The following is a 27,682-nucleotide window of genomic DNA, read 5'->3' as shown; positions in this document are numbered from 1 at the left end:
CTTAGTAAAAAAAAATAAATAAATAAAACATATAGGCTACTGACTGGAGCCTATATGTAAATTTAGGTGCAAAATTCAAAATAGTGTCATTTCAAGATTTAAAAAAGAAATTCCAATTTACACAGCTTGGTTTGAATAGTCTGCAAAGGGTAATTTTCATGAGGTCTGTAAGTGTAAAATAATTTTTTTTAGAGATCTAAAGTTCCCAAAAGTAGCATGCTGGAGTTCTCTGGGCCAAATTCCACTGGAAAATATTGCTATGGAGCTCCCAGCATTTTAACAATTTTGAATTTGGGTGCCTTTATATGGGGTACCTCATCCCAGAGAAACACAAACCCCACCATCCCTGTTGTATAACCTCAGGCATATCTCGTTTGTTTACATCATTGTCTGATTCCTGAAGGTGATTACGTTTCTCTTGTCTGTCTCAAATTCTGTAAAATCTCTTTGTTGGCCACCCAACTTTCTTCTTACAAAAGCTTGGAAAGCCTCTTCCTTTCTCTCGAAGACTTTTCAAGTTGTACAAGGTTTTTAAAACCCTTTAAAATATTTTCAATAATTTAAAAAATACAGCTCTAAAAGACTTTAAGAGATAACACAGACCACCACTGTCCCAACAAAAAGCAAGCTACAAATGCAAACCACATATGTAATTTAAAATTTTCTAATACCCACATGTATTTAAAAAAGAGGTATAATTTATTTTAATAATACATTTTATTTAATCCACTATATTCAAAATATTATCAACACAAAGCCAGCATAAAAACTGAGATACTTTCTATTATTCTTTCAAGCTAAGTCTTTGAAATCCAGTGTGTATTTTATACTAATAGTACATGTCAGTTTGGAATGGCTACATTTCAGTGCTTAATAGTCACATGTGGCTCATGGTTCCTGAACTGGACAGTGTAGATATAGAAAAACAATGACAAGCAATGTAAGAAAAGATTTTAAGGGACCAGCGAGATTATACAGGAAAAAAAGAAAAACAAACCATCTACATTGTAAACGACTGAAGTGGCTGATTCTGAAGCTTCGCTGGTTATGGTGGTAACAAGGTCATTTTGAAGCTTGAGGCTGGGTAAAGCTGAGGTCACATTTTATCAGTGTAGACGGGATGAGTGGATATTTAGGGCTTTTACTTCTGCTGTTGTTTCTACTTCTGTTTTTCCTGTTCCACCTGTACTAGGGGTATAATAGGACAGGGTTGAAGAAAAGGGAGCAAAGAAAAGTAGAGATGGGTGGACAGGTCGCCATTCCTAATATTATCTCTGCTGCAACTGATCAGTGGCCTGAAGGGTCCTGGGGCACGAGGAGGCTGGGGAGGATTTTTCATGATGCTCCCAACTTCTGAGGCAGCCTTCTCTATCTCCAAAGAACAGGCCTTCTGCCTCTGTTATTCAGTGAATATTATGTTCCTTTTGCTGTGATATTTTGGTTCTTTTTGGCAGGAGGTGGGATGGGCAGGGGTGGAATAACTCACAAATGTTCTTTGAACAAGTAAAGTACAGACATCTGGCCCTGGGATTTTGCTGGCTCCAGGGACATCACTGTAAACCCACTAACACTAATTGCTTTCACGTCTGCTCCCATTCCTGGTGGAAATAAAATGCCTCTCTGGCTAATGGAAAATGGCATGTCCGTTTGCTGTCTGTTTACCATATTACGTAAGAGCTCTGTGTACACTATCCCTCCCCCACCCCCCACCCCCCCGAAACCCTTCAAAGGACATTTGTACAAAGCTTGCAAGGGTTCCACACGTACAGGGTAACAAGGTCCAGAAAGGATGCCTGCATCCTACCAGGACTGCAGAACTCCTCAGTCTTAGATGAAATGGTTGGGAGAAGGCAGAAAAAAGATGGGGGGAGGAGGGGCGCAGAAAAGGGAAGGAATCCTACTTGTTTTTAATACTTGCTTCCAGGAATATTTTGGATCTCCCTACTTGACATTAAGTGCAAGAATCTGAACCTTAACTTCTGAATTCAGTTTGACTGCCAAAAAAGGAAAAAAACAGGTCCAGATGAAATTGGGATTTAAGAAAATGGGACTCTCAACCCACGGGGCCTAGTACGGTTGTTTTTAAAATGATTTACAGAACTCACTGGGAAGGCTTCTTCAACAGTCCTGTTCCAGCTTGGCTGCCTGGGTTTACACCAGTGTTAGGACTTACTACACAGCGGGGTAACAAGTACCCTACCTCCCCGCGGGCCCCTGGCAGGACTGCATCTAACACGCCACTCTATCTCCAGGGCCCAGCAGAGGTCTCCGCAAGTCCTAGGTGTAGCACAGAACCCCGGCTGTCCCTCCCCTCACTCCAGTGTTTCTAGTAACTAAACCATTTATTTTTAGCTGGACCCATAGTTGCGAAGGCTAAAAACCACATTTCCCAGTATCCTCTGCAGTTAAATGTGACCATAGGACTAAGTTCTGTCCAAAAGGATATGATAAAGTGATATATACGACTAAGAAGCTTCTGCTGGCACATTTTTCATTTCCCTCCTTGTGTGAATTCTGATGGGGTGAGGCCACATGAGCCATGTAGGCAAGGACAGCACCTACGGGTGGTGGAGCAACAAGACAGAGGGTCCTGGATCCCAGACACTGTGGAGCTGCCAGGCTGCTTTCAAAGGGACTGTTACGTGAGAAATTAATTCTTATTCTGGATCCAGATTAGAGTAGGAAAATTACACGCTTAGGATCGATTTGTTGAAGAGAAGAAAGGAGGGCACCTTTAAAATAGATAACCCCACTGTGATGGTTATTTTATGTGTCACCTTGACTGGGCCACAGGGTGGGCAGACATTAGGACTAACATTATTCTAGGCCTATCTGGATGAGGTTAACGTTTGAATAAGTATACTGAATGAAGCAGACTGCCCTCCCTAATGTGAGTGGGTCTCATTGAATGAATTGAAGACCTAAAGAACAAAAAAGCTGAGTAAGAGGGAACTGCTCCTGCCTGACGGTTGAACTGGGACAGCAGTTTTTCCTGCCTTTGGATGCAAACCGAAATATCGGCACTTCTTGAGCCTCAAGCACGCTGGCTTTCAGACTAACACCATTGGCTCTTCTAGTTCTCAGGCCTTTGGACTTGGACTGGAACTATACCATTCGCTCTCCTGGGTCTCCGACTTGCCAACTGCAGGTCCTGGGACTTCTCAGCTTCCACAAATGAGTGACCCAATTCCTTATAATAACTCTCCTCTATTGTTCTTGGCAACCATAGGTCCAGCTAACAGTTAATGGTCTGTTGCTAGAGAAGTAGGGGAGAACTGATTAGGGGGAGGAGAGAAAGAGCTAGGGATCTGTGCTACCCCTATGATTTGCCAAGACCTGTGCTGGCACTGGAGGATGAATGGTGTGCAAGATGCAGTCCTGCCAACAGTCAGTGAGGATATAGACAAGGCATTGTATAAATCGCACCGTATGCATATGTATACTATCGGTTCTGTTTCTCTTGACAATCCTGTCTAATACAATTCTGGAGAGCCAGCCTCTGACTCTTCCTGCTTCTCTTGCTGAGAAAGGATCTTATATCCCTAACTAGACTATACACTCCTGGGCTGCAGAGGTTTACCTTCAACACCTTCTTTCATCTCCCCCTTCCCTCGACATGCTGCCAACTCCAGGGCTGGATGCAGAGCAGCACTCTTTGACCAGAGTGACTTAGACACTTGAATAAAAGGATCATGCTAAAAACAAAGCCCCTTGTCATGTCTCTTTGGCATGTCTCTGAAACACTCTGTCATAATGGCTGAGAAAACTTCGTAGATGGCCAAGTTCAAATCAAAACCTTCTTCAAATCAAACATTGGTTTCTGTGTAAATAGCTTCCACATAGCCATGAGGTTCTAGATAGCAAACTTTCTGGGAAATGGGAGATCAAACGGGGCTCAGAGGATCAGTTCTTACAATAGGATTGAGTCAGATGGTTTTCCTGAGTCACTCCATTTCATCTGGGGAGAACTGCAAACACAAACCCTTTGTTTAACATAGATGATGATGAAATAAATAGGGTGACTCTAATTCAACCACCTCCTGCCTCATACTCACCCAACCAACTTTCCAAGATTGCCCAAGCAAAGAGCAGAAATCTGCAGAATATCTCTTCGTGGGCCAACTCCCAATGGTTGGGAGCAGTTGGCTTTGCTCCCAGAAAAACTGTGATCTGGCAAAGGTATGTCAGAAATGTACCCCTCCCTACCAAACACTGCAGAAGAAGAGAGTGGCTAAGAGCCGTAGGAGTAGCCTATGTCCTCCATGTATAAGGTGTTTATGAACTGACATGTTCTATCAGGAAACAGCAGCCTGATCAGAACACAATTGAACATGACCTTGGGCCCCAGCTGTGGCAGGCAGAGGTTAATTTCCTCTCCTCCTTAGGGCAGGACCCAGTTCCAATTGTCTCACTTTGCCTAATTAAATTTTCTGCACAATATAGCAAGCGTCTTATCTTGGGCAGTGAGGCAAAAGTTTCCCCTGGTTCCTCCCTGTGATTTGAAGTGGAAGTTTGATAAGGGGCACATTTTGCTTCAAAAACAAAACTAAACTAAAAAAACAGCATTAATTGGGAACAGAAAGTACTTTTTCAACTGGTGGCTACTATTCCAGTAAAAATTTATATTGAAAGTACTTTTTCAACTGGTGGCTACTATTCCAGTAAAAATTTATATTTGCCTGTGAGGACCTCCCCATGTAACCTGGCAGGGAGAAACATTTAAAGCAGCCAGGTAGAGGAGCGAAGGTGAACAACTTAAGACCCAAAGGAAAGTAGGCCAGTGGGTTGAAATAAAATCCGGCCACAAGCAAACGGGAGTTTAATACACAGGAGATCATCTGAGGCAGCACAGCCCTCGGGCCCTCTACCCTCAGTGCTCCGGTGGCCAGCAGTGCTCAGCGCTCACCTGGTTAACAGCTGCGTTACAGGAATAGACGGGCGGATATATTTGTTTACTTACATATTCATTATTTTGGAATGACTTTATAGCTTTTTAGAGAAATTACACATATCACTTTTTCTTAAATTAAGCAACTCAGAAAAATCTAAAGAGGAAACTGAAACTCTAAATCCCACCCCCGATCAAGCATCCACCAAGTTAGGTGACTGTAATCCAGTTACTTCTTTACGCACATATACAGCTGGGACGATGGATAGAATTATAGGAAGAAATAATTTTAAAGGGAGTTTAACACATACTATTTTTAATAAAGAGGGTTCCATTATTTGAACTGAACAGATAGATAAGAACCTGAAATGGAATGAATCTGCTGAATTTCTGAAAAGACAAAGATTTTTAGTCTGGCAAGATTATGAAGGCAAGCTGAACATAAGTAACATCACAAAGCAGGTAACATATCTGTGTTTGAACAGACTGTTAAACTCTTAAAAAGGGACCTAGAGATGGGTAAATCTGATGACAACAATGAAGGTGGAAAGAAGGGTGTTAATCACCTAATATGGTGGCAGGGGGAATAATTTGAGAGCTCCGATTTAGTATCGGGGACTCCCTGGATGGACCAATGGAGATCTGACCAGCCTGGATCAAGGAAGAAAAAGAGAAAAGAGAGGAGGAGGAAAGTAGGAGAAAAATACATGCCTCACCTGTATCGACACTGAGAATTAAAACCTTTATCTCCATCCCCTGCCTCAGGCAACTAACGCCACATAATTATTCACAAAACAAAGCAGTTTAACTTTAAGAAGTCTGTGGGAAATGCGTTCAAAGGAACCAGGACCTCCTACGTAATTGTAGGTAAAGCCTTAAGTTTTCATTAGGATGAACCCAGGGCCCTACAAACAGCCCAGCAGTCCTATAAACAGGCTGTCATTGCCTCAGTGGTCACAGCTGGGTCAGAAGGAAGGAAGAGCAACAGAAGGAAGGCCTCAGGCAAAGGGACACCTTGAATCAGGGAAGCCGGACTCTAAGCGCTCTTTGGCCTGTTGGACATCAGCGGTCCACTGTCATCCAGTTTTCACTTGTGGCCTGTCTTCCGCAGATGCAGTGAAGAGTGTCACCCAGAGGACCTCCTTCCCACACAGACACCCTTCCCCAAGCCGCTCAATGACATAACTGCCAGGGAGAAACTTGGAGAAAGTCTTGGCCTCGCAGGCTGCGGAGAGTCTCCACACATGGACTCAGAATGCCCAGGGCAAGTTCTAGCCCCACTGCTCCCTTGCTGTAGGAGCCCAAGTCCTCAAGTTCTTGTGCCTCTGCTTCCTCATTTGGATCAGGGGGAAATACTAGTGGCTGGCCTGGAGCCAGTGCAGGGCACAGAGCGGGTGGTTCACACAGAGGGCTGAGGGCAGTTCCAGTACATAGTAAGAGCCATGATGACCATTACTAGCACGAGCCCAATAAGTGTTAAGGACTACATCATGTCCCTAAAAATTCATACGTTGAAGTCCTAACCCCCCCAGTACCTCAGAATAGGACTGCCTTTGGAGGCAGGGTCTTTAAAGAGGTAATTAAGGTAACAAGTCATGAGGGTGGGCCCTCATCCTCTCTCACTGGTGTCCTTAGAAGAAGAGATTAGGACATAAACAAGCACAGAGGGAAGACGATGTGGGGATATGATGTGGGGACACGGGGAGGAGGCAGCCACTTACAAGCCAAGGACAGAGGTCTCAGAAGAAACCAACCCTGCCAACACCTTGATCTCGGACTTCCAGCCTCCATAACTGTGAGACAGTAAATTCTGTTGCTTAAGCCCCCAGCCTGGGGTTCTCGGTTACAGCAGCCCTAGCGCACTGACAGGCACGCAGGTCTCAGGTTATTTCAGCAGAGCTTCCATTCACAGAGTGTGAACCAGTGTGGAAACAGAGCCTGTGTCATGTCTGATTAGTAATATCAGTTATAAATCATTTCAAATATTTTTGTTATCTGTCCCCTCCCTACAGTTACTAGTCTTACCCTAGCCGTGCTGACCCTTGGGGGAGAGAATCAGCCTTTGGCTACAGAAATCAGCGAGAATGTCTGCTTTCTGCCCCTCCTTATCTTGCCTTCCCTCTGGGCTCACAGGTTTGGGTGCTCTGTGTTGTCTGAGCACCTCTCCCTCCTTCCTTTGAAACATGAAAGTTGTGGCAACCAAACACAGTGAAGGCGTGAGGGGGGCTCCTCTGCACAAAGCCATCACCAGATCCTCATCTGAGAACCCCTCTGGGGGCCTGTCTGTCTCAAAGGGTGTATGCGTCTGAGTAATATGACAGGGTTGTTCTGACAATAAGCACACTCACTCTTTCTTTGCTCAGCACAGGTCAGTCTTTCAAGTGGTCTCAGTGGCATCTGCTATACACACAAGAAGCCCAGGGAAACGTGAACGGGGAAAGAAGCTGAACCAGAACCTGGAGGAGACCCAGGCCAATGGCCCGCCCCCTTGGCCCTGTCACTGAGTTAGCCTTTGCCAGCACGTTCCCCTGGAAGGTCTGCACGCGAAACTGTGTGCCACTTTTACCGGACATTCTCTCCCTTTTGCGTTTGCTAGCCACGCAATTCACCCAGGGTGCCCTGACCGTTTCACACTCTCTTGGGCAGCAGGAGGAAAAAGCAGAGGTGCCTTGTCAGTCTTAAAAACCTGCCTGAAGACAGGCACCAGGGGGGTTATGTCATAGCTTGCTAGGGGTTGTTTAGCCTGCCACTGGTTTCCATACTCTCTCCTGCCACAAAGGCACCTTAGCACGGCCAGTGGTGGCATGTACAATGACTAGTAATGAGCGTGCACCCCTCGTCCAAGGATAATAAAAAAGAAAAACAACAACAACCAGGCCTGATCCAAGAAAAACCAATGCAATCCTTTCTAGTGGAAGGTATTCACAGTGGTGTTCAGCTCCAGAAGGGCAGGGAGCTCTCCAATGGCTGTAATTTAGCTCTTTTCTCTACTCATTTAAGGTAAGCCAAGGGTAAGGCAAGCTGAAAAGAATGTCTGAGCATTCTTTGCCCAAAATGGGAAAAAATAAATAAAATAAAAAACCACTCTGAGGCATGCATTGCCCCACTTCCCTCCAGGGCTGCACCAGGTCAGCTACTACACAGGACCCATTGAGCAGCCTGCACCTCTTCTCAAACAAACACAAGTGCAAACCCACTCACAGCAAACCAAATGGAAGCAACCTCGCAGATCAGGCCCCGAGGCGCTGCTGAATAAACCAGGTTCAACCTCAGAGCTCAGTTCAGCTCTGTATTTGAACTGAGAAGAGCAGTCACCTCAAGAATTACACAGCACAAAGATGCCTAACAGAAAGAGGCCAATATAAAATGCACAAGGTGGCCACCAGAAACCCCAGAAACCAGGATCTACAATCTACAGGTGATGTTTTCCTCTGCTTGACAGTTGCGAAAGCAAACCACATTTGTTCTAGAGAGATAAGAACTTGTTAATACTGGACTACTACAAGTTTTATCTACCTGTAGAAGGCTGACACTTAAGAGGAGTAACTCTGTCCCTTAGTCATGCTAAGTGGCATTAAGCCACTTACTTCTAAGCACTTACTAACAAACATGCCAGGTGCTCTGGGGGAAACCAGAGAAAAACAGAGCCTGGGCCCTGTTCATACACATCTTGCAATCCAGACAGGGAGAAAAGAAATGCGTATTTGGAAATGACTCGAGATGGCAGTAGGGTCACCCTGGAAGGACTGCCAGGGTATGTGACATAGGCATCTGCTCTAAGAATTCAGAGAGTATCAGAGTCAGCCAAGCTCCACCGTGAACCCAACCCACTGAACAAAATTAGCCAGCAAAGACTTGAGAGACCGAGAGCTGAGCTGCTTGTCCTGAATAAGGAGGGTGGTGCATCTGGTAGCTCGGGGTTCTCACGGCTGCCTCTGGCAGGACCTGCTGCCTAGCACAGAGCTGAGGAGAGCAAGTCCGAGCGCCACGCTTCTTGGCTTCAATTCCTGGCCCCACCACTTGTTCAGTGTGTGACCTTGGGCCCCTCACATGATCTTTCTCTGCTCCCACAGCCCCATCTGTGAAACAGAGACCAATAAATAGTACTGACATCATTGGGCTGTTGTGGGAAAGGCTTCGGCACAGTGCCTGGCACACAGTAAGTGGGTGACGGATGTTAGCTTTTATTATCATGGGCCAGAACTTCTAAAGGGGGTTGCCCTTGGTGAACTGCAGCAATCAGGAAATTCAGGCTAAGCCAAAAGACAGCTCAGGTAGCAGAAAGTAACTAATTTTAAGCAAGATTTTCTTGGGCGAAGAAACCCCAAGATGCCCATGGATTTGGTGTTAATGAGAAGAGGCTGTAACTCAAAGTAAAGGCCACTGTAACCCCAGCTACTGCAGTGGCCAGAAACAGAATGAGGCCAGCTGTTTCTGCCGCTGATTAGCGGCTGCTGCATGCAGGCAGGGAACAGAAGTAGGCACTGAAGGGAAAGGGAAAGCACATCAGTGTGTGCTGCTGTCCCAGAACACCGAGCGGTGAGGGAGGAGCCAACTGCCGGCGGCAGGGAATCACCCTTCACCCTTCACTGCTTAGATTCGCTTCAGGCCACTCCCCAGCACTGTGGCCCTTTTAGGTGAGGATGTTGCCGGACAGGGGACCTGGCCCTGAGCGGGTCTGCCTAGAGCTAGCCAGTAGTGTGTGGGTCCTTGACTTCATGTAGGAAAGATTTCACTACGTGAGTCCAGGTGACCGTGAGGGTACGTTTATTAAAGCTGGGGACAGTGAAACAAGAAAGGGCTTAGGATAGAAGACGCAACAGGACAGCCTAGGCTGGGCTGCCTTAGCTCACTGGGAAGTCAGAGAAAAGGGGGCCTTGGAGACAGGTTCAGAGGGATTAGCCTGGGACAAGCTGCAGCTGGGCCCTTGGTCTCTAGAGTCTTATCCGTCTCTTAAAGGTAGGACTCTTAGGGGAGGTTGCCGCGGAGGGGTTCAGCAGAATATTCATCAGTTCTCCAGGTGGGCCCTTTCAGGGTCCTGGTCTCCACCGATTGACTGGTCAGCGACAGGGCAGAGGGTTATCAGTCACTGTAGCCGGTCCTGCTGCTTTTCTGGGTCTGGAGCTGAAATACAACTGAAGCCTAGATGTTATCTCCAGGGAGAAGAGGTCACCTTGGGGGCAAGATCCTTGTTTTCCCAGTTTTGCCCTCTGCCAGGCACCCGGAGCCTTCTGCCCTGGTGACCCTCTGTGACTGGCTGCAAACTTCCCAGCTGGTTTGTTTGGTTCTCTGTCTCAGTTTCCCTATTCCACTTGCCAAGGAACTCTCCTGGCTTCTTACTATCCTGCCTCAAGAACACTTAAACCCAAACACCCAACTTTTCTCATGTCCTCTTACAGGTGGTCCCCTCCCCTCTTCCACCTTTTCCTGAACTTGCACATATAGGTCTTCTCATGAGACATTTCCAGAACATGCTTGACTGACTGTGGGAAACAGGACCTTTCTTTGCCAGCCAGTTTGTCCTGCCCTTTCCCCACTGAATCACTTCAACCCTGACATACCCTCTGAGAGAAGACAACCCTCGCCTTGTGTTGGCCACTTAAACTCAGAGCATAAAACAAAGTTCTCAGAAAGTGGATGTTAGTGGGAGTAGGGCAGGCCTGAGGGTAGCTGCATATTTCCGATGCTTTCGACCCGTATCTTTCCTCAAGGTGAGGCATCTGTCCATGTCCTGGATGTGAGGGGGATTTGCCTTAATCTCCACAGGGCATCAACACCAGGACAACTCTCTGTGGGTTGGGATTCAATAGCAAGGCAAGTTGATGGCTCATTTTCCCATCAGATGAATATCTGTTTGGACTGTGGAGATGGCTAAATGAGACAATGAACACAAAGCACAAATTTAGATTTTGGCACACGATGGCCATTCTCTTAACCAATTATTAGCATTTTTATTCATATGGCTACTCTGATTAGTGTCCAGTTTTCTGTTCATTCATTCAACAAATACTGGCCGTGTTATTCCAGCATTAATCATGTGCCGGGCACACAGTGGTATAAGATGGCCATGGTCCGGGCCTCATGGAATGTAGGGTCCAGTGGGAGGACAGCTGATAGACAAGTAGGCAGAGAGAGAGAGAGATCCTTTCAGGTCGGGAAGGCTATGAAGGAATCAAATGGAGTGAGTGACAGAATAACAAGACGGATCTTACTTTAGATAGAGTGGTCGGGAAGTCCTCACTGAGGTGACATTTAAGCTAAAACCTAAAGGATGAGAAAAAGCTAGACAGGTGGAGAAAAGGAGCAGGGCACCCTTGGCAGAAAGAACAGCACGCACGCCCTGGGGGGGCAGGAGAGAAGCTTCATGGGTCTGAGAAATGAAAGTCAGTGTGGCTGGTGTGCCCTCGCAAAAGGGCACGTGTCATTGGGTGAGGCGGGAGGGTTGGGCAGAGGCTAGAGCTGCAGGCCTGGGAAGGAAGGTTGATTTTTATCCTAAGGGTGATGGGGAATCTTTGAAATGTTTAAATCAAGAAATGTTACCTCATAGAGATGTGTCACATTTTCTTCAGTTCACAATAAACATCTTCTGTCTACCCTTCACTGAGCACTCACTATGCGCCGGGCTCTGCACTGTGAATTTTAATGCAACACCCAGGCGTCGCATACATAGCAGCAGCGATGGGCTATGGTGATGGCGATGGGGGTCAGAGAAACGTGGGCAGAGCGGAGAAGTATATACGAGGTAAGAGGGAGATCAGGCTTTGCTGACAGAATGAATGGGGCCCAGGGGAGAACCCGGCTCAGACACTGCCACTAGCTTCACAGACTCTTCCGTCATCATTGGCATCATCATATCCAAGTCATAGTGATCATTTAACCAAAGAACAAGATGAAATCAAGTAGACAATTTCTTTTTAGGGCATCTACGACATACACACTTTACTTTGAAAGACAACGTGTTCAATGAGGAGCACATGGTAGACTGCTCTGTACTCCAGAGTATCCTAGTACTCCATGCTCAGGTACTCGTCATACTCTGGAGTACTCTAGTACTCCATACTTGGGGACTCTGTTCTTTACCTACTTCCAATGGCTGTCTAGAAATAGGTGCCAAAAGAACCTGACAACTGCTGACTGGCCCAATTGATTTAAGTTTGCTCCAAGAACAAAGCCAGAGAACTAACCTGGAAACACAAAGTACTGGTTCTGTTTACCAACGCAGCAGGGCCGCTAGGACAGGCTGCACCACCTAGCATGGAGGGTTTCCCACTGCATCACGCAGCCTGTCAGACAAAGACCCAGAACAATGTCAGGCTCAAAACGGCAACACAGCCCTGAGCTCAGGGACGGCTCTCATCAATGCAACAGGAAAAGAACTGCCGGAACATGGGTTCTTTCAGCCACAGCATGAATAAAGCTACAAGTTGCCACATGATCACTGAAACAATAATGCATGTCTGGACTGGAAACCTGCTGGGAAATGATTAAGCTGAAATAGTATAGTCCTGCCCCTCAGTACAGAACACATGCATTTGTTCTAGTAAGAATGCACTCTGGAAAACATAGACCATTTTCACCAACATAAAAGTGAATTTCTCAAGAGTATGCAGCAAGAGTACTTAGAAAAGGAAAACAAAATAAAAGCAGAAAGTAACTTTCTAAAGGTGAATCCTTGAGTCATCCATCCTCCTATGCCTGGGGGAACAGACTAACTTGTAGGTAAGAGGAGAGAAGGGTGTCAGGCTTACGTGACCTGGCTACAGCCTGGACTGAGACTGTCATGTCATTTTTGGAAGCCAGCCACTCGCTTGCTCAGTAAAACCTTACACCAGAGCCACTGCAGGGGACAGGCAAGACTATAAATCACAACAACACAGAGAATGGAGGGGAGAAAAAAAGAAGGCTGGGACTGGAGGAAACAGCCATTTCTTGGGTGGGCAATTGTCCTTCTCTCATTAATTTCTCTTCTGAGATGCAGAAATCCAAGCCAGACAGTCTGGTTGACACACGGCTGATCAAATTACATCCTTGTGCAGGATATGCAGCCATTAGAGATGATTTTCATTGCATGAAAGAAGATTTATGTTCTCTTCCTTGCCTTCAGTTTCCTTAACAGAATGAGTCAAGTAGCACAGCTTCTGATATCTTGCAAATAATGAACGCAGAGGCCCTAGAAGGGGGCACCCGGGAGCTTGCCCTCAATTCAGACATGGGCCACCACTTGAAGGAATCTCTCTCATAAAGCCCGGAGTACTGGTTTCATCAGTCACCTCTGCTCCTTATTTCTTACTCATACTCTTAGAATTGTAAGATGTTAGCACTGAGAGGCATCTTAGTATCAAGCTGCCTAGGACTCACATTAAAGATTAAGAAGCAGTTTCAGCAAGCGTGAATGCTTGCAGGCACACATCCGGCAACTGGAACAAAAACTATGGTCTCTTGGGCACTGGTCTAGCGTGGGCCTTCCTGTCACACTGGGAAATGTTTATCAGCCCTTTTTATGAATATTATCAATAATGCAAAGCCCTAGAAGGAAGTCAGACAGGTGCTGAGGCTGACAGACATTGAAATGCATCCTGATGATTGTCTGTTCAGTGTTTCCTAGTCAGACGGTGTCGTTGTGGAACTCCAGCAGGTGGTTCCTGGTTTTGTGGTTTTTTTCTTAAGTTTCCACCCAGCAGAAGGCTTGGCATAGAGGAAAAGAAACAGATGGTTGTCATATTGGACTGCCAACTGCATTTCCTGCTAAAGAAAGAACTTGAAAAGAAAGATTCGTGCCAATTTGAGAGGTATGCATCTTTCCAGAAGGAGATGGATGCTGGGATTATTAAAAGCTGTGACTGAGCCCGGGCCAGTGTGGCTCAGTTGCTTGGGCATTTGTTCCATCAACCGAAAGGTTGTGGGTTTGATTCCTGGTCAGGGCACATGGCTAGGTTGTGGGTTTGGTCCCTGGTCCAGGAGTGTATCAGGGCAAGTACAAGAGTCAACTGATTGATGTTTCTCTCTCTCTCTCTTTCTCTTATTGATGTTTCTCTCTCTCTCTCTCTCTCCCTCCCTTTCCCTCTTTTGAAAATCAATAGGCATGTCCTTGGGTGAGGATTTAAAAAACAAACAAACTGTGATTGACACCTGCAGGTCGAGATTTGAAAAAAAGAACAGACTACATTAGAAGCTCCTACTCTTCCCTGGGGAAGGGAAGAATGCCAGAGAGCTGTCCTAGCCACCAATGGCTAGAGTTCTACTCAAAGGGATGGAGCAAAGGCAAATGATAGCTGACCTCCCTACAACGTGTGCTCCCAAATGGGCCATCTCTCATTCCCACAGCTACCACCACCTTCTCCCGCCTGGACAGTGGCAGTAGCTGCCGTTCTCCCTGCTTCCACCCCTGCTGACTGCTAAACCAGGGCTAGAGCCAGCCTCTTAGAACAGGACACCAGATCACATCACTCCCCTGCTATCAACCCTCCAAGGACTTTGCAGTACCTCTGACACAGAACCTGGAGTCACTTTACTGTGACACATGGGGCCGCCCATGATGCCTCCTCCTCCACAGCCCCAAGTCACCCTCCTCTGACTTCTCCCTCTTCCTCGTTCTCTTCCTGCCCACAGGCTCCCCGCTGTCACAGAACACGCCAAACAAACTCCCGCTCCTTCTGTGCTTGCTCTTGCTTCCACCTGGAACATTCATCTGTGACTGTCCCCAAACATTGATGTCTCGCTCCCTCACTTCCTTCAAATCTCTACTGAAATGCAGAGAGCACTTCTCTGACCACCCCAGGGGAGCCAGCACCTCCCTCACCTCCCCACCCATCGCTCTCCATCCCCTCCCTGTTCCGCTCTTGGACACGGCACTTAGGGCCAACCGAGGAGCTGCAGTCATTCCTTTAGTGCTTCTCTCCCTTAGTGGAAGCTTTGTGGCGAACTCCATGGGGCAACAGCCGGCCCAGAGAAGGCACTCAGTATATGCGTATACATGTTGGCTAGCCTGGAACTACACCCGTGTATTTAAACCAGGTCTGGGCGGAGAAACCACAATTTCCAATAGAAACCCAAAGGTCAGTTGGGCCTCTGGTTTCTTTGTATATAGATTTGTTTCCAAATATATATCCTCCCATCTGTCCACATAGCCCTACTGAAAGGTGACAAGCAAGCTTCAGGGCATGCCATGTGGAGCCTGGCAGGGAGACCCAGGGAGAGGGAACAACGGCCAGCCTCCAAAGGGAGAGGGCCTTGTGCTGCTCAGGACCCGAGCATGGCCCAGACTCTCAGGCATCTCTCAGAAGATCCCATTCCACCCCATTCTGAGACACAACCAGCTTAAGACTGGACTGCTAAGGAAGTTGAGTGGAAAGAAGAGCAGAGGAATGAGGAGCTGCCATGAACCGGGACACACCCCAGACTCCTCCTGAAAACATCCCAGCTCCATGAGATAAAAAGACATGTGTTCTCCCTTCCTAATGCAATGCCTCTGACTTGCAACATGTGGAAACCCAGGAAAAGAGATGCTGTCTTTTTTCCTAAGTCTCTAGAATTAACTTTGACAGGTATTTATCATAACTTTTGGGATTTCTGTTGGGGCAGCAGTCTGACACCTCGACTTCCACAAAGGACTGCATTCTCGGAGCCTGTAGGAGGACGGAGGCACAGGCATGTTAGCCTCCTTCATGTGGGAGTATAACATGGCATGAAAGCAATACTGCGATGTTTTAATTCCATGCCCAGTCATTGTGCTTAGAGGAATCCACTCTCAACAGGATGTCACAAATCAGGCAAAAAGTTATATGCAAAGATATTCATCTAGGCACTATTTATAATAAAGGAAAAGCTAGAAACAACCTAAATATCTAAAATAAGAATAAATGCATGTAAAGTTCTTAGCCCAGTGCCTGGCTCACAGCAAATATTCAATAAGCAGTAGATATAAATTTTTATTGTGAATAATTAAAGTGTGGTACATCTATAACATGGATCATTTTTTAAGCTTTTTCTCCCCGTTGCTGTTGTCACATGCATATAAAAATCTGAGTAAAAGAAATACTTAAACAATTACTTTTTAGCAGGAGACTGTACGTCCACTTGCATTTTCAGAAAAACCCCATTAATCTTTTTCTACCGCTATAACCCCTGTATTTGCCAACTGCACAAAAGGCACACGTCGCCCATGAGATCTGTTCTCTCTACCTAACTATTGCATTATTAGTCTTTATTATTCTTGTCTCTGAGAGGCAGGTGAAAAAACCTCATTCTGTAACTCAATCAGCGTTTTCAGTATTGAGTATCGCGATCTGAGCGCCGGCTATGCTGAACGCCAGAGGAGGGACTGCTCAGACTATTGGGCTGGAAGCCTCCGCTGTTTAAGGGTCTCTTCCGAGAGTCCAAAAGGGTTTGCCGGGCAAGTGCAGCCTCCCTCCAGAGCTGTCAATCAAACAGATGCAGCAACCTATTGCAGACAGGTTAATTACTCGTTTCTTCCCCAGGGAATCACCAAGGGGCAAAAATCTGAAATTATGACCAGTAATTCCTTTGAGGAGAAATATATGCAAGCGAGGAACAAAAATAAATCAACAGGCTTTCAGAATACTAGGGATTGGCTGGGGCCCCTTCCCCTTTTCACCTATGTGTTCAGACAGATAGACTCACACACACAGACCTACTCACACACTCATATACATGCCAAACACACATGTATAAACACGCACTAAACATGTGTAAATACATAATGTGCAAACACACATTCACACACAAACATGCACAAGCACAATGTACAGGCAGGTACAAACACATATGCACAAACGCTCATGTGTTTGATTGACACATGATCTCCCTTTCCTCTAATGACTCCCTTCTCCAATTAGGGCTGCAATTCAATCCTAAATTCTGGCAACAACAAAAAAACAAGTTCACTTTTATGGTCTGTGATGCTAGGTAAAAACCCCAAGTGGAAGCGGAGGCCCATGGAACACATGTTCCCCAGCTAGATTCTCAGAAAAGAAAAGGACTTTGCAGCCACCGTATGGCTCTAAGGAACCTGGGAGAACACCAACCCTGCACAGGAAGACACTGAGGTTTACCAAGTGATGCTTAGAGTCCCCAAGATGCTAACAGTGAGTCTCCATTCCCTCCACAGCTCCAATCCCAGTCGCTACCCAGTATATACCTCCTTCATCCTCCCATTTCCCAACTTACTCAGCATTTATTTTAAATACTGCCTCCGCAAGACAGAAGCAGACACCCCAAAAAGCAGAGATGCTTACATGCTGACACTTTGACCCTTTGCAGGCAAAATCACTCATTGTTTCAAGTGAATGAGAAGGGGGAAAAAAGAGTGAAAGAAAGAAGAAACCAGCCATTCCTTGTGATTCAGATCATTTCCATCTCAGAAGGAAACATGTGTTCACCCAGATACCAGTGGGCTGGTTCCTTTGTTTAAACAAAAAGACTTTCCTGTAAGCCACAGGGAACCAGAGAACAAGGATTCTTAGGAAGAATTTTCTCTTAGTAAAAGCAGGAGATGCTTTGGTGGGAATGCCTTACCATGGTTTGACAATTCTAGAAACTCAGCTAACAGGGTAGACTTATGTGAATGTGTGTAACTAGGGATTTCACCTCAGGAACTATTTTAAATCCAGCTTGCTTTAATTGGCTATTTCTTCTATACCTAATGCCATTTTAAACATATCCTCCAGAAGGAAGAGTGTGCAGGGGAATGAACTTGGCACTCACAAAGCACCAAGTGTCCAGGGTGCCATGACATCCCTTCACAGTTGGTTTACAAATAACTAGAAAGCCAACAAAGCAAATGCTTCTAAAAGTCTATTTCACTTCCAAAAGAAAATAATGGAATGAAACCCCAGAGAGCATTACCCTTGAGAATAAATCTAAGGTGCGCAGCACAGAACCTGGTAGACAGAAAACAACGAAAATACCAGACCCCTTACCCCAGCATTCATTTGGGACCAGACTCCCAATTACAGCCGAAGTTAGTACAGGGTTCCCGTGACATGGACACTCCTGGACAGGATAGGTCCATTACTGAGCACCTGCTATGTGCAAAGCACTGAGCTGGCCACTCGCTGTAACTGTTAGACCCACTTTACCGCACAGAGGAGGATGCTGAGGGGCCCAGGTTAACGAGTGGAGGTCATTCAGCAACTAATTAGGAGAGTTGGAACTGAGCTCATTTTGATCAAGAGTGTGTGCTCTTCCGACTACATTCCACTGCCTCACCTGAAGGAGCTTCCTAAGGTATCTCAGAGATGAGTCCTTCCTCAGAAATCCTTTTTTACCTACCTCCCACCCAAAGTAGGACTGTCCCCAGCAGATGGTCATTCACTCTTTGTTGAAATAGGTATAGTGACGATGGGCTCAGAGAGTTGCACTCCATGCTTGAGCCGTGATCAATGGTCAAAAGTTCCATCTCTACTCTGGGCTGAAAGCTGCCCTTGAATAATTTTGACCACTGGTCCTCAGTATGTTCAATACCGTAACAGGTTTTGCAAACATAATGAAGATGATGTTGACAACGATGACAACAGCGGCAGCATCAATGTTCAACTTAAATCCTCTTTACATGAAGGCAGATGTGAATGGTTTCTCTTTCAAACCTAATACCCCATCAAGTATATATAGAATATATCTGGATGTAAACAAGTGAATACTTAAAATATTGCGTCATCCAAATGATGGAAAATCATGAAACTATTAAAATCAGGTTTCAAAGGATGCTCCATACCATAAGAAGATGCCCACCCCATACTGTTAATGAGAACATTGTACAAACAGCACAATTTTTAAAAATCTGTATACATAACAATAATAATAGTTACCTGTGATTGATGCAGAGGGTTTTTTTTTTAAAAATGTCCTTCTTCTATATTTCTGCATTTTAAAATTTTATAATTTTACAAACATTCTGTTAAAAATAAAATTTTTGGACTTATCTATTCAATCTAGAGAACTACCTATGAGAACATCTCATCTAAAGATTATTATAGCAATAATAATAATAATAATAATAACCACAGAAGCTCTACATCTCATGTCATACTTTCCAAGCAGTGTTCTTAGGGTTTAAATAGAACACACTGAATCCTCACCACAACCCTTTGAGTCAGGGACTATCATTGTCACCATTTTACAGATGAGAAAACTGAGGTCAGTGAAATTAAATCACTTGTCTCAAGTCCCAGAACTAGTAAGAGGCACAGCCAGGACTTAAATCCAGGCAGTCACTCCAGGAGACATGCTCTTGTCACTACTTCAGACCTGATCTAAGACAGACAGGATCTGAAAGAGTGGAAAATGGTTTAAAACCCCACCGCTCCACTTCCAAGTATCTACATAAAAGAACTGAAAGCAGGATCTTGAAGAGATATTTATACTCCCACGTTCACTGTAGCATTATTCACAACAGACAAGTGGTGGAAATGATCCATCAATAGATAAATGGATTAAAAATGTGATAGATAGATAGATAAAGTATTATTCAGTCTTAAAAAGAAATGAAATTCTGATACATGCTACAACATGAGTTGTCCTTGTGGATGAATCTCGAGGACCTTATGCTAAGTGAAATAAGCCAGTCACAAAAGGACACATACTATGTTTTTCCACTTACATTACGTACTGAGAGTAGTCAAAATCATAGAGAAAGTAGAATGGTGGCTACCAGGTGCTGGAGGAAGAGGGAAATGGGGAGCTATTGTTTACAGTTAGCGGGCTTCAGTCTGATAAGGTGAAAGGAGCTCTGGAGACAGACAGTGGAGATAGTTGCACAACATTAAGAAAGTTATTCAATCCACTGACCCACACTAGCCAGGGCTCTACAGCATTCATAAGAAAGTTATTTAATAAAACAAATAAAAAGAGAAAGTTCTTTAATACCACTGAAATGTACACTTTAAAAAGTTAACTTCTGTATGATGTGTATTTTACCATGATAAACTTGAGGGGGGGAAAAGTCTATTTCACTTTCTTATTCACTTTCTATTTCTTATAGCTCTTTCTGAATTTGTCAAGTAGGTCTTCCAGGTCTCACCAGAAGACCCCCCCATGCACACTTAAAAATTTTGGGGGGAAAAAATGTTAACGAAATCAAAAGAAGAAAATTGTGAGCTGTTCAAGCCCCTTGTGGGGTCACTCAGAGAGATAAACCAAAGCTGTAGTCCTTGTTCAGGTCGAAAGGTTTCAAGGTCTTCACTCCACACATCTTTTTTTTTTTAATGTATTAAATATAGACTTTATTTTCTTACTTGAGCCACAAATCAGCTTACTGACCTTTACAGAAATATATGCAGCATAATGAGGAGCACTTTTATCCAGGAAAAAAAAGTAAAGGAGCTGAGTGAAACATTCTTGAGGCATGACTAACTAAAAATATTAGATCAAATAAATTTTGAAACATGCACCTGAAGAGTAAATTTGTATTTAAAGGGTTAATGCCACCTAAAACTGTTGAAGCTGGCCCCTGACAAAATCTCATCTTCCTGACAAGTTCTAGAAATTAAAATTAAAGAGACAGCCACATCCATTTTCATTGAATTGCGAGCCAGAGAGATCAAAAGGCCTGGGCCATTCTGCTCACACTGCTGACAGAAGCGGTCCAGTGTGGGAAGCCGGTGAGTGAGGCGGAGACGGGGTCTCCAGCTCTGTCCCCTTCTGCCTGCCTCTCATCTGACTCCTACAAGAGAGTTCTGAGCCAAGAAGGCTGCATACAAGGCAGGCCACAGGCCCGGCCGGCCTGCACCTAAAATACAGAAGACATGAGTGCCAGGGAGCCACAGAAGCAGCCATCAGTGGGGCTTGGTGTTCTACACCCCATCCTGGGTTTATCCTGCCCTAACCCTTGCTGTGTGACAAGGTGAAGTAGAAGCTCTAACTGGGCTGAGACACAGACTTGCCCGTCTTCCAGAAAATGACCTCAACCTCTCCTCTGACCTCCTAAAGGCAGCCAAAGTACACTGCCTGCCCCTCTGAAGCCTGGGAAGTTGCCGTGGGCCCTCTGGGATGCTGAATGAATGCCCCACTGGAGTTGCGCAGGCACTCAAGGAGGGAAAGTCACACAAGAGCCCAGGGCAGCAGAAGGAGCAGCTCCCCTGGGGGCCAGGAGCAGAGGTCTGGGTAGGCTGATGAGGCAGATCCCGAGCACCAGACAACTCAGGGCTTACAGGCAGGATGAGGACTGAGAATTAAGCTAGCACAGGGGGCAGAGAGCCTAACGCTGCAGTTCTCCTCCGCTTTCTCCTGCTCTGGGAATGGTCGTAGGACCAGAAAGCTGGGGTTCCGGTTTCAGCTTCTCTCTTATTCCCTGTGTTTGGGACAGGTTATTTAACATCTGCAGGCCTCAGTTTTTTCCTCTGCAAAGCAGGAATATAGCAATATTTATCTTCTGTGGTTGTTGTGATGAGAAAAACTATGGGAAAGCACTTCTGAAAACCATGAGGAAGTTGTAAACAGCCCCGATGTCATGTGCTATGGGAGGCCATGGAACAAACTTGAGGTAAGAGGGGTTCACAACACAGTGAGTTTTTCCAATTTGAGTGAATCATCTTGAAACTACATGTTCAAGGTCATGTAGTCTGCCCAGGACCCAAAGGCCACATGTGTTCTGTACATCCCAAGCCTTTGAAGAGAGAATGTGCTTATAAGAGGGCTTGACTTTCAGAGAAGCCACTAACTGTAAAAATCCAAAATGACAAACGGAAGGCCCAAGGGAGATAATAACATGAGTAAACTGTTAAGTGTTAAAATTCGATTTTATGTTGACCAGTATCGTCCCAATAAATTCAAGAAAAAGAAAAAGAATCTCAATTTTTAGAAGTACTGCTTTTATAGCATATTTCTCTGATGTCTTTGGGATATTCAATTTCTTTAGTCTGAGATGCCCACATTTCATAAATGTCACCATCATCTTAGATACTAAAGGAAGCTCTATGCCACCATCTGCCACTCCTCGAGCTCCCCTGGACTGTGCACATATAAGATGTGTGTGCATCTCCGCACGCACCCGATGGGTACCTCTGCATTGTTAGCAGGTCCCCGGACACCAGACTGAGCCTCGTGACATCATGGCCCCCAAGCACGGGAAGGGATTTATAGGTCAACTATGCCAAAGAGAAAAACAACCAGTCCCTGACGGAAAGCTGTTGATGGCTCCCTTTCAAATGACGCCTAGCTGGGCAGCACACGGAGTCCAGACAGCATGCCAAGAGCCATCACCACAATCGACATTCAAAGACACACAGGCCTGGAGCGCTGGACACCACACAGATAGAAAAGTGCTAGTGGAAATCAGCTGCATTCTCTATCAACCATCTTAGGATGCTGAATTCTCTTCTTCTTAGCATTAGAAAGGGAAAGGAAAATCAGCCCACTTCTGGAGTCTGTGGAAGCTGGGTCCTTTCCATGGCTCTCCAGCCCATGTGGTCCTAGCACTTCTTTCAACAAAATGTGAGCCTTACTCAGCTCAGGGTGTCACTAGTCACTGAGCAGTGTGAACGCTGGGGGCTGAAGAGGAAGTGGGGAGGGTGTGTGAGCAGAGAGGGGAGGTGGTGCCTCCAAAGCCCTGCGGCCAGCAGTGGGAACCGCAAACTTGGTGTTTTCATTTTCCTGTCGCCGCCGTCTGATCTCCGGCACCCAGGGTGGCTGTGCCAGCATTTCTCTTCCACTACCTTTTTACACTCAGCACATTAAAGACCGCTACAAAAAAAAAAAAAAAAGAGAGAGAGAGAGAGAGAGGCTCAGGATTTGTATCATGAAGCCCAAGGACATCCAGCAGAGTTTCTGCAGCCCTTCCCACTAAAGCCCTGCAGGGCCCCCAGGCCACTCCCAGGGCAGGGGACAGGGAGTACTGTCTGCATCTCGAGGGGGCATTTTTCTCTCCCAACACCTCAGCCCAGTGGCCCGGCATTCCCATTGGCCCTCCCTCAGAAGCAGAGCACTCTCTGATTATTCAGTTATTCTAATAACAAGGTCTCCTATGCATCACACAATGTACAGCTTCCTGCCTGCTTTTCTCTGGACTGGTTAAAAAGCACCATGTTGGACAAGAAGATTCTTGACCACCCAAAAAGTAGGAATAAATATCTTAATTAGTACCAAAGTCCCTGCAAGCATGAAAGCGCTTGCTAGAAACCCAGACAAGCCCCTAAGACCGTGAGCTCAGGCTGTGTGCAGTAAGATGAGCTACCTAGAGAAATCGGGGGTGGAAGGGTTGGGGGGGAATCCATCAATTCCATGAAAGACAGAAAACTAGGGGTATCTACCTGTTGAACCAGAGGCCCTGGCTGGCCACAGCACACCTCCCAGTCACCAGCCTCAGGCTCTTGCCTGGAAGCGACACAATGGGTCACAGGGAGGAGCTGGTTCCCTGGGTGGCAGGCACTGACTCTATCAAAGGGCTGTGTGGCCCCAACATGAAAGGATGGCTGTGCTCCAGAGTTCGTCCCTTTGCATATCATTAACCAGGGCATTCTACCAACTTGTTGCTGTTTCAAGAACTGCCAACTCCCTATTGAATGCAAAGGAAGAGGATGTCTGAGACTGTGGTGGGGGGGTGGGGGTGAGTGCCACAGTCCTCTCAGGCAGAAAGGTTTGCATTTCCCCCTGGCCAGGAACTCGGAATCACTCAGGTACTGCTGATATAAAAAAAACCTGGCCAGAAATTTTGTCAGGGTGTGTCCTGGCCTCTCGGCATGGCTCAGATACTGGGGTGCTTAGAAAGAGCTCCTGGCCCAGGACTTTCTGGAACACTCAGACCAGGGCACAATATAACAGAGTGCCATGAAATCGACTGAGTGGACTGGTGAAGAACATCTTTCTTCAAAGAACAGAGCAGAAAATAGAAAATATCACGTGTAATGAGGGCAGCATTATCTTGTAAAACATTTATCTGTTTTATATATTCATATATTATAAACATGTGATATATACATTATTATACAAATGTGTGTGTGTGTGTGTGTGTATCTCAGTGTGACAAATTCTGTTTTTCAAACGTGATCACCATATTTCTAGTCTTACATATTCTTCCAGAGTCTTGCCACTCCTGAAGAAGTGGAATCTATGGCCCTCCCCTTTAACTGGTACAATGAAAAAAAAAATGCAGTGGAAATTGTGCTATGTGACTTTCAAGGGTCAGTCATAAAAGGTGATACAGCTTCTAGATAGTCCTGCTCATTCTCTCTCCCCCGCCCCCCGCCACCCCTTGCTTTGGGAATCCAACCACCATGCTGTGAGGAAGCCCCAGCCACATGTAGTGTTTCTGCTGACAGCCCCAGCTGAGGTCTCAGTGAAGAGCCAATGTCAACCACCAGACAAATGAGTGAGTGACCATCTTTATAGCCACCTAACTGATGCAGCATGGAGCAGAAATGAGCTGTCCCCACCAACCTTACCCAAATTCCAGATTCAAGAACTAAGTGTACGATTGGGATTATTTCAAGCCACTAAATTTTGTGGTGAGTAATTACATAGCAACAGAGCAGCATAATCCATATAAAATTATTTCTTACTGTGAGTCATGTCAAAAAGTGTGGGCCCTGGATGGATGGCTCAGCTGGTTGGAGCGTCGTCCCCCTACACCAGAAAGGTTGCGAGTTCAGTCCCCGGATGGGGCACAAATCTAGGTTGTGGGTTTCATCCCTAGTTGGGGCACATATATTTCTCTCTCACATCAATGTTCCTCTCTCTGCCCTGCCCCTTTCTCCCTTCCCCTTTCTCTCTCTCTAAAAACAAGGAACACATCTTCAGGTGAGGATTAAAAAGAAAAAGTCTGGGAAACACTGAGCTATGTCCCCTGTATGAGCAAAATTTAAGTATATTCAATCACTTTCTACCTATTCATGCACTTATTTACTCCTCAAATACATACTGAGCCTGGTACTATGCTGGGCGTATTACATACTCTTCATTCAGTCTCCCCAGCATGCCTGAAAGAGCCTACTACTTCATTCTCATTCCTACTTTAAGGAGGAGAGAGCAAGTGAATCCCCTGATCCTGAATAACAGGTAAATTTTCAGCCTGCTCAGGGCAACAGTAAAGCAAAGGGTATGGGGGAAGAAGAGCTGACCCTTGCACGGGGAGCTCCAACAGAAAAAGGCTGCTTCCTGCAATAGCTTTTCCAGGAAGGCAAGCTTTCAAGGACTGATAAAGCTTAATGTTTAGGATGGGCCTTGAAAATCATCTAAACCAAACTCTCCTTCTACAGATGAGAAATCAGGTATCAGAAAACACAGAAGTGACTTGCCTGCCCCGGGTTACAGAGCCAATACATAGCAGAGTAAGGACCCAAATTGCAATACCCCAGTTCAGTCTATTTCTTTCTACCACACCACACTTTCCCAGCACTGTCTCTGATTTAGTTACAGACCAACATAATCTTTTTCTCAAAGAAATGACACGCACAATATGGAATGGTGACCACCAAGGATAAGCAGAGGGAAGGGACTTGCCACGTTGTTATCCAGATCCCCATGCTCCTGTTATTGGGGCCCCATAAAGATCCGCAACGTGCATGCAACGGGGGAGGACACCGGTAATAAGAAGAAAGGGAAGGAGCTCTTGGAGCCCACCTACCACAGGATTAGTGGAGGGAGAGGTCTTGTACCCACTGGCTTGCAGTCCCCAGCAAGACCTCCAGACAATGGAAATCAGGGGTGCTTGTGTGTATAGGGAGTGCTGGCCCCCCCCACCTCCTCCTTCCAGGATGGCTACCGAACTGCATCTCCCACCCCCTGCCCCCCACCGCACCTTCTCCTGACCCTCCAAGCAGGACCCCTCCCTGTCATTAGGACCTCACCCTGAGGATTCTCAACTGCTAACTTTTCAAGTAACCCTCACTTGGCTGGCCTTTTCTACTACCTAGTCACTAAAACCCTGTATGTGCTTTATTTTGTTTAATATTCAAAACGCATCTATACTTAAGGAAACTGAAGCAAAGAGTAAAAGGTTAAGACATTTACCTTAGCTAATGAGTGCCGGGACCGGGACTGAATCAGGGTTGTTGGGTTTTGCACTGCTCGTCTGGAATCACGGTGCTGTAATCCATGAAGGAAGGCGAGTTGGAGAAGGGAAGCTGAACTCTGTGGTGTCTAGGGGTGGTGACCGTGGTGACACTGGCGATGGTGGTGGTAGGACTTGCTCTGCTACAGTGTATGCTGGGTGCTATTTGGCCATGGTTTCTAATCTTCGCCAGTCTTGCTAAGTAGGGATTATTATTGTTGCTCATTTTGCAGACAAGGAAACTGAGGCTCAGAAACACTAAGCAGTGGTTCCAAGGTCACTTAGCCAGAGCCAGGATTGAATCCCAGACCTCCTATCCCTTGCACTCGGCCTGTCATATCTTCTCATCATCCAAAGACAGCATAGTCCAACCCCACCTCACGAGCTACACTTGCACAATACTTGTTCAGACTATATATTATATATGTAAATACACACACACATATACACACATACATACATACTTTACTCGTTCGCAATACTTGTTTCACAAGAAATACATATTACTTGTTCAGACTTTATATATGTGTGTATATATGTGACCTTTATATATGTACACACATATACATACATACGTATACGTGCGTGTGTGTATGTGTGTGTGTGTGTGTTTATGTATTTCTTCCCCCATTACTAGCACAGAGATTCTAAAACCTTTGTCATCTTCTGGGTGATAGGAGTATCTTTGGTTCTAATGAGGCGACTCTGGGTAGGTTCCCGGATGAGGGCTGGTCACAGGAGAGACCAAGCCATGGTTACAAGCTTGGAATTTCCAGCCCTGCCCAACATTTTCATGAGAAGGGGGAAGGGCTGGAAATGAAGTTAATTATCAATCATCCCTACGTTACAAAGTCTCCACAAAAATCCCAAAAGTATGGTTTCTGAGAGCTTCCAAGGAGGCAAACACATCCATACCCAGAGCATGACACACCCCAACTCCAAGAACACTCTGGCTGTTCATTTGCATCCTTTATCATATCATTTAATAAACTATAAACCTAAGTAAGCATTTCCCCGAGTTCTGTGAGTCTCTGTAGCAAGTTAACTGAACCCAAGGAGGGGGTCCTTGGGACCTCCAGTCTGTACGTAGCCTGTTGGTCAGAAGCACAGGTGACTGGCTGGCGACTGGCACCTGAAGTATGTGGGAGGACTGGGGTTGGGGAGAGAAGAGTCTTGTGGGACTAAGCCCTTAATCTGTGAGATCTGATGTTATCTCTGGGAAGAGAGTGTCAGAATTGAGTTTAACTGTAGGTTACCCAGATGGTGTCACACAGAATTGCTTGGTGTGAAGGGAAAAAAACTTTCACACATTTGGTGAGCAGAAGTAAAGTGGTTTTTTTTTGTTGTTCGTTTGTTGGTTGTTTTTTTTTTTTTTGTATGAACAGTAAAGGAGACTTGCAGGGAAGAAAGACACAGGAGAGAGGGACTGGGTTTCTCCCTACAAAGGAAGGAAACTTTAGGAGAGACAGGGTCAAAAAATCAAGTTTCCCTATCCAGTCCTTTGTCTCGTCAGTTCAGGATGCTGTATAAAGACACCACAGACAAAGTGGCTTAAACAACAAACATTCCTTACAGTTTTGGAGACTGATGTCTGACAGCAGTGTGGTCGCGTTCTTGGTGAGGGCCCTCTTCCTGGTTTGCCGATGGTCACCTTCTCCCTCCCCCTTCCAGGGCAGAGAGAGTCTCTCTCTGATGTCATGGGGGCTTCCCTCTTCTCGCCTCTCATAAATCTAATCCTCTTCCGCAGTTCCCACCACCAAATACTATCATAACAGCAGCGGGATGTGGGGGGC

At 45.8% G+C, this 27,682-nt stretch overlaps 1 protein-coding gene and 1 non-coding gene across 2 annotated transcripts in view; one reads left to right on the top strand and one right to left on the bottom strand.

The window, feature by feature from the left end:
* The window catches only part of GFOD1 (Gfo/Idh/MocA-like oxidoreductase domain containing 1), a 117,148-nt gene that overhangs the window by 38,141 nt on the left and 51,325 nt on the right, over positions 1-27,682 (bottom strand). The gene's annotated exons all lie outside the window — the stretch shown is intronic.
* Positions 19,875-19,937, top strand: LOC129085825 (U7 small nuclear RNA). Its single transcript, XR_008530760.1, has one exon. It is a non-coding gene; the product is annotated as a U7 small nuclear RNA (small nuclear RNA).

Source organism: Pteronotus mesoamericanus, unplaced genomic scaffold (assembly GCF_021234165.1).
Source record: "Pteronotus mesoamericanus isolate MK-2021 breed Mesoamerican mustached bat unplaced genomic scaffold, CSHL_Meso_final scaffold_31, whole genome shotgun sequence".
NCBI classification, from domain to species: Eukaryota; Metazoa; Chordata; class Mammalia; order Chiroptera; family Mormoopidae; genus Pteronotus; species Pteronotus mesoamericanus.
Note: the sequence above shows the minus strand (reverse complement) of the source record. Positions and strands in the feature narration are given on the sequence as shown.